Source organism: Mastigoproctus giganteus, chromosome 5 (genome assembly GCF_048544385.1).
Source record: "Mastigoproctus giganteus isolate SK-2022 chromosome 5, ASM4854438v1, whole genome shotgun sequence".
Taxonomy (NCBI): Eukaryota; Metazoa; Arthropoda; class Arachnida; order Uropygi; family Thelyphonidae; genus Mastigoproctus; species Mastigoproctus giganteus.
The window spans coordinates 22553860-22560441 of NC_143579.1; the positions used below are offsets into that span (position 1 = coordinate 22553860).

At 34.1% G+C, this 6582-nt stretch overlaps 1 pseudogene; it reads right to left on the reverse strand.

Moving 5' to 3' along the window:
• Window positions 1–1030: 1030 nt before the first annotated feature.
• Window positions 1031–5730, reverse strand: LOC150085235 (uncharacterized; annotated as a pseudogene).
• Window positions 5731–6582: the final 852 nt, after the last annotated feature.

A 6582-nucleotide genomic window follows, 5' to 3' on the forward strand; every position in this document is an offset into this window, starting at 1 on the left:
CCATCCCCAAATCCACTGTTTCTTCAAACTTTAACCTTATTTACACTAAAACTAAATATCCAATCTTAATACTTACTATCTTTAACTTAATACTCGGGCATTAATGCTAATTCTCACTTTCCATTGCCCTTCCTGGATTTATTCTAGCTAAATAGATATTTCTCTTATATTGTAAGAGCTACATCTTACACTATGTTGTCAAAGTGCATTGAGTGGTTCGAGGTACAAAAAGAAGCAGATGCTATGCAAGTATTACTTTTGCGTAAAATTCGTAACATTGCCTCTGAAAAGGCTCGAAGGGTAATTAAACAAAAGAAATTGACTTACTTTTTTAGAAAAGAAATTTAAATATGTAATATTGTTTTATTTTAAATGTTTTTATGAGATTACTCTAGATGTACTCCGATTTTTTGATGACCCGGTAAAAAAATAAATAATAATTAAAGTTTAATTCGATTTCATTAGGTTATGTATTACGTAATAAAAGAAACAAATTACATTACCCGGTCTATTTTATGTATAACGTTTTACGGTTTTAATGTACATATTCTCTTATCCATACGGATAATTGAAGTTCTACTGTATTATACTTCATTAAATTAGGTCCTATGCAAGACAGAACTCAGAGTCAAACAGAATTGCTGAATTAATTTTATAAATTTTACTAAGTACTACTAATAATAAAATGGTTTTTTAATTTTTAATTTTTTCTATTTTTAATTTTTTAATTAAGTAAAATTTTCAAAACATTTGGGAAATGAACCATAAATTAAAATTTTTAAATTATTATGTATATATTTTTTAAATATTATGAAAAATGTTTATGCAAAAGACAAATAATTACAGAAAAAACAAACCAGATGGTATTCTTATCATCATACAACCAGAATGGCCAGTTTCCATTTCAAAATTTTTATTAAATTTTGCATTTTTTGACATATCAAAGCCCCCCCCCCCTCTGGTTTATTAAACTACTATAATAAATGAAAATTGAAGATATTTCCTACAATTTAATAATCTATAGGGCGCTTTAACGAGCTATAAAACTAAAAAATTATAAAAGTATGAAATTACTAACCTACACAGTAAAAATTTCAATTTTTAAATTATTTTATATATTTTTTATATATATATATATAATAAAAAATATTTATGCAAAATGCAAAGAATTTCAGAAAATGAAAATCACAAGATGTCCTCATCACTATACGTCCAGAATGATTAGTTTCGATTTCACAATTTTTACTACATTTTTACGTTTTTAACAAATCAAAGAGCCATTTGGTTTATTACATTATTATAATGAATGGAAATTGAAGACATTTTCTTACAATTTAACAATCTAGAGGGCGCTTTGATGCATCTCGCTTTGAATTATTATAATAAATGGAAATTAAAAATATTTCCTACAATTTAATAATCTAGAGGGCGCTTTGATTCATCTCTCTTTGAACTATTATAATAAATGGAAATTGAAGATATTTCCTACAATTTAATAATCTAGAGGGCGCTTTGATGCATTATAAAGCCAGAAATTATAAAAAGTATAAAATTACCAGCCTTCATAGAAAAAATTCAATTTTTAAATTATTTTATGCCTTTTTTAATATATATAATAAAAAAATATATATTCATGCAAAAGTGAAAAAATTACAGAAAAACCAAATCACATCGTGTCCTCATCACCATACAACCAGAATGGCTAGTTTCAATTTCATGCTTTTTTATTAAAAAAAAATTTCATTTTTGGCATATCAGAGCGCCCTCTGGTTTATTAAACTGTTTCAATAAATGGAAATTGAAGATATTAATGCGTTAGAAAGAGGGAAAAAATTGTAAAAGTATGAAATTACTAACCTAGGTAGTAAAAATTTCAATTTCTAAATTATTTTATATCTTTTATAAAATTATATTATAGAAATATATATATTTATGCAAATTCAAAGAATTACAGAAAAATTTCCAAATTTTTACTATTTGCATTTTTGTCATATCAACGCGCCCTCTGGTTTATTAAACTATTACTATAAATGGAAAAAAAAATGAAGACATTTCCTACAAATTAATAATCCAGAGGAAGATTTGATACATTAGAAATCCAAAAAAATTATAAAATTATTAAATTACCAACCCACGTATTACCGATGTCGATAGATATGGTGAGGTTCGTTGCAAAAGCTATCATAATCCATATTGACAAGAAAGAAACTATTGCGCAAGTCATGCTCTAAAATAAACACTTTCATTACATCTTTGGCTGTTCCTGCACTGTCAGTAAATTAAGTTTTCAAAACGTATGTACTTATTACTTTATCATTTCTGATAGGACAATCTTTGCGCCACTGACAATAGTTCCAGCATTAACCCAATTTGCATTGTTTACGAAATTTGAAAGACAACAACAAAAAAAAAAAACAGAATATCCTAAAGCATTCGTCACACTGTCTGGCGACACATTAAGTACAGTCGTTAGCCCGAAATGTTTAATGAAAACGTACGAGATACATTCTTAAACATAAAAAAAAAAAAATCATTCCTCTCAAAGTAATTAGAGAAAGATGACTTATTTCTCTGCCTTAATCAATCAAACCTCTTATAATACTGTCATACGAGAAGCCGCATGCATGATTACATTCGCCATTACGTTAACTATTTGCCACACCTAACTTAAAATTCGTGGGCCATCCACAATTTTCTTTTTTAAATATATTAACCGCACATCTGAGAAACAAAACAGCTCAGTAATAACTAACAGAAATGCTTTTTTTTCCCTGCTACATATGAATTTGGACAATTAATGATTAATGATGATTGCTTTGTGAAAAGTTTATGCGTCGTACTGGGAGGATCCAAAAAGCTTTATTTCGAAGAGACATTTTGGGATAATAATGAAAATGCGCAGAAATAATTAATTTTTTATTTACCAACAAAATTGTTCATCGTTTTATCTTTAGTAATAGAGAAATCTTCTATTGTCTGCTCGTTTCTTATTCCAAGGAGACAATGCTGGATATTTTTGTACTCGCAGACTGTGTTGAGGGATGTTTGCTTTCTGGAGAATCCTGCAAATAACTAGTCTATTATTAAATCATATCATATTATACACTCACTGGCCAGAAAATAAGAAATCTTTTGAAATTCTCGTCAACATTAAACGTACGGTATGCAAATGTATTTTGTCAATGGTATTATCACAAGTTCCTTGGTATCAATTGTCAATTGTGGAACTAGATCATTGAAAGATCTAATGGAATCCATGTTGTAACGTGCACAGGCTGTAATTGAAGCGAAAGATGGAGCTGGTAGGTTAGTCGGATTCCACAAAACGAGGATAAGACTTTGTAAATACAGTTTTAATAAACTATGACAGCTGTACTTAAATAAACATATGAAAATGTTTGAATATTTAACAGGAGTGAAACTCATTAAATCATCTTTATGTATTGAAAAATATAAATTCACATAAAGGTCCTCGGAAATTAAAGTTCAGTGGATACACAGAGTTTCATTCCGGTCCTAAAAAGTGAACGTGCTATTATTTTTAAAGTAAAATTTAATGCGAATTATTTTTATACTACTGTAATACTCGTGGTATTGTATTTTTGGGGTGTCCTGTTCGGTGAGTGTTTGAAAAGGGCTTAATGCCAAATTTCGCAGTCTACTTTCTGATTCCTGTGTGGGAGTGCAGTTAATAAATGCAAACGCACGAATAGCACAAGTAGAGTGCACAGTGCTGCGGATCAAGCGGCACCGCGACTCTCCACCATCTCCGCGGAATACAAAACAACGTGTATTGCGGTATTTCCTTATATTGAGTTGCCTTCCAGCAGAGTACACCGAGGAAATTCATCGTGTACAATTGGACACGATATAAAGAGGAAAGTTAAAGCAGCCACTTCGTTTGAATAGCTATAATAACTATTTGCAGAATAAACTATTAGTTGAGTACTGGAGAGGGGCATCGAGAAAATCACATCTTTGAAGTGATTTGCATTGCATCCAATGCACTGTTTAAACACTATGTTACGTTACATAGAGGTGTGCGCATCAATTTGACATCAAAAGGAACTGTCAATATTAAAAGTCTCTCTCTCTCTCTCTCTGTGTCTCTCTCTCTGCCTCTCTCTCTCTCTCTCTCTCTCTCTCTCTCTCTCTCTCTCTCTCTCTCTCTGTGTCTCTCTCTCTCTGCCTCTCTCTCTCTTTCTCGATCTCTCTCTCTCTCTCTCTCTCTCTCTCTCTCTCTCTCTGTGTGTCTCTCTCTCTCTGCCTCTCTCTCTCTTTCTCGATCTCTCTCTCTCTCTCTCGATCTTTCTCTGCCTCTCTCTCTCTCATTCTCGATCTTTCTCTCCTTTTTCTCTCTCTCTCTTTCTCGATCTTTCTCTCCCTCTCTCTCTCATTATCCATCTTTCTCTCCTTTCTCTCTCTCTCTCTCTCTCTCTCTCTCTCTCTCTCTCAATCTCTCTATTTCTCTGTGTCTCAATATTTCTCTCTCTCTTGCTCGATCTTTGTTTCTGGCTCTTTCTCTCTGTCTGTCTGTCTGTCTTTCGATCTTTCTATGTGAGTCTCTCTCTCTCTATCTCTCTTTCTGTCACGCTTGATCTTTCTTTCTCTCTCTCTGTCTCTCACTCGTTCGAGATCGCTGTCTCGCTCGATCTTTCTTTCTCTCTATCTCTTACTCGTTCGATCGTTCTTTCTCTCTATCTCTTACTCGTTCGAGATCTCTGTCTCTTTCGATCTTTCTCTTTGTCTCTCTCGATCTCTCTGTCTCGCACTATCTTCCTCTATCTCTGCCTCTGTCTCTCTCGATCTTTCTCTCTGTCTCTGTTTCTCTCGATCTTTCTCTCTGTTTCTGTTTCTCTCGATCTTTCTCTCTGTCTCTATCTCTCTCGATCTTTCTCTCTGTCTCTGTTTCTCTCGATCTTTCTCTCTGTTTCTGTTTCTCTCGATCTTTCTCTCTGTCTCTGTCTCTCTCGATCTTTCTCTCTGTTTCTGTTTCTCTCGATCTTTCTCTCTGTTTCTGTTTCTCTCGATCTTTCTCTCTGTCTCTGTCTCTCTCGATCTTTCTCTCTGTCTCTGTTTCTCTCGATCTTTCTCTCTGTTTCTGTTTCTCTCGATCTTTCTCTCTGTCTGTTTCTCTCGATCTTTCTCTCTGTTTCTGTTTCTCTCGATCTTTCTCTCTGTCTCTGTCTCTCTCGATCTTTCTCTCTGTCTTTGTCTCTCTCTGTATTTCTCTCTGTTTCTCTCTCTCTCTCTCTCTCTCTCTCTCTCGGTCTTTCTCGCTCTCTCTGTCTCTCTCGATATTTCTTTCTCTCTCTCTCTCTCTCTCTCTCTCTCTCTCTCTCTCTCTCTCTCTCTCTCTCTCTCTCAATCTTTCTCTCTGTCTCTCTCTCAAAGTTTTTCTCTCTGTCTGTCTGTCTCTCACTCTCTCTCAATCTTTCTCTCTGTCTCTGTCTCACTCGATCTTTCTGTCTCTCTCGATCTTTCTCTCTCGATCTTTCTCTCTCAATCCTTCTCTCTGTCTCTATCGAGCTTTTTTTCTAGGTCTCTCTCTTTCTCGCTCGAACTTTTTCTTTTGACTTCTCTGTCTATATCTTTCTCTCTCGATCTTTCTTTCTCTCTCTTTCTACGTATCACCAGTCTGCCGGAATGTCTTTCTTTCAATCATTCTCTCTCTCTCTCTCTCTCTCTCTCTCTCTCTCTCTCTCTCTCTCTCTCTCTCTCTCTCATCATATCACTATGTCTCCACATCTGTCTATCGCTGTCTCTCTGTCGTTATCTTTCTGCCTGTCCGTCTGTTTTTCTGTCTCGCTTATTCTATCTGTCTTTCTATCTCCCTCATTAACCCTTTTTTATCTCACTCTGTATCTCTCTCGGTCTGCCTATGCGCACATTATTTTCTCACGTTCCTATGAAGGGTTAACAAACTCTGCATTGTTTTAACGCATGCGCAGTCCAAACATTCCGCTTCATTCACTAGCAATACTTCTCTCGTCCATTTGATGTTCTCTAAATATCTTCTCACACCCAATTAAGAATAAAATTTAGTTTATCCGTCCATCTAAAATAACAGCAAGGATTGATTTCCTATGACATGTAATAATTCTTAAATAACCGATTAAATTTAAAATTTTTTCTCCTCTTCACATCTTCATTCTTTCTGCCATTAAAATCGAATGCGATTTCTTAAATTCTGTTGTGAAACCCCGTTGTCTTTGATCTATTTAATATTTCATTTCTTCATCATCTTTTGAAAATTTTCTTCCCCTGACGAGGACAACTGCGTGATCCTATCTGATTTCTAAATGTACTACGCCCAGTTTCATACATAAATGATGAACTAGATGATGGTGTTTGAACACATAATTTATCACTCTCCATCCTGCCAAAATCGTACTCACATATAAATATTAAGGTGGGTTGTGTCAATACACACATCAGGTAACTTAATTAAAAACAATCGTTTGTTTATCACTTGAGGGAGCATCGCTGAAAATGAATAATAAACAAAAGAGGAATTCCCGAACAACGCTGGAGAATGCTTAAGTCTGAATTTGGTCGTGCGCATGCGTAAATCTGCACTAA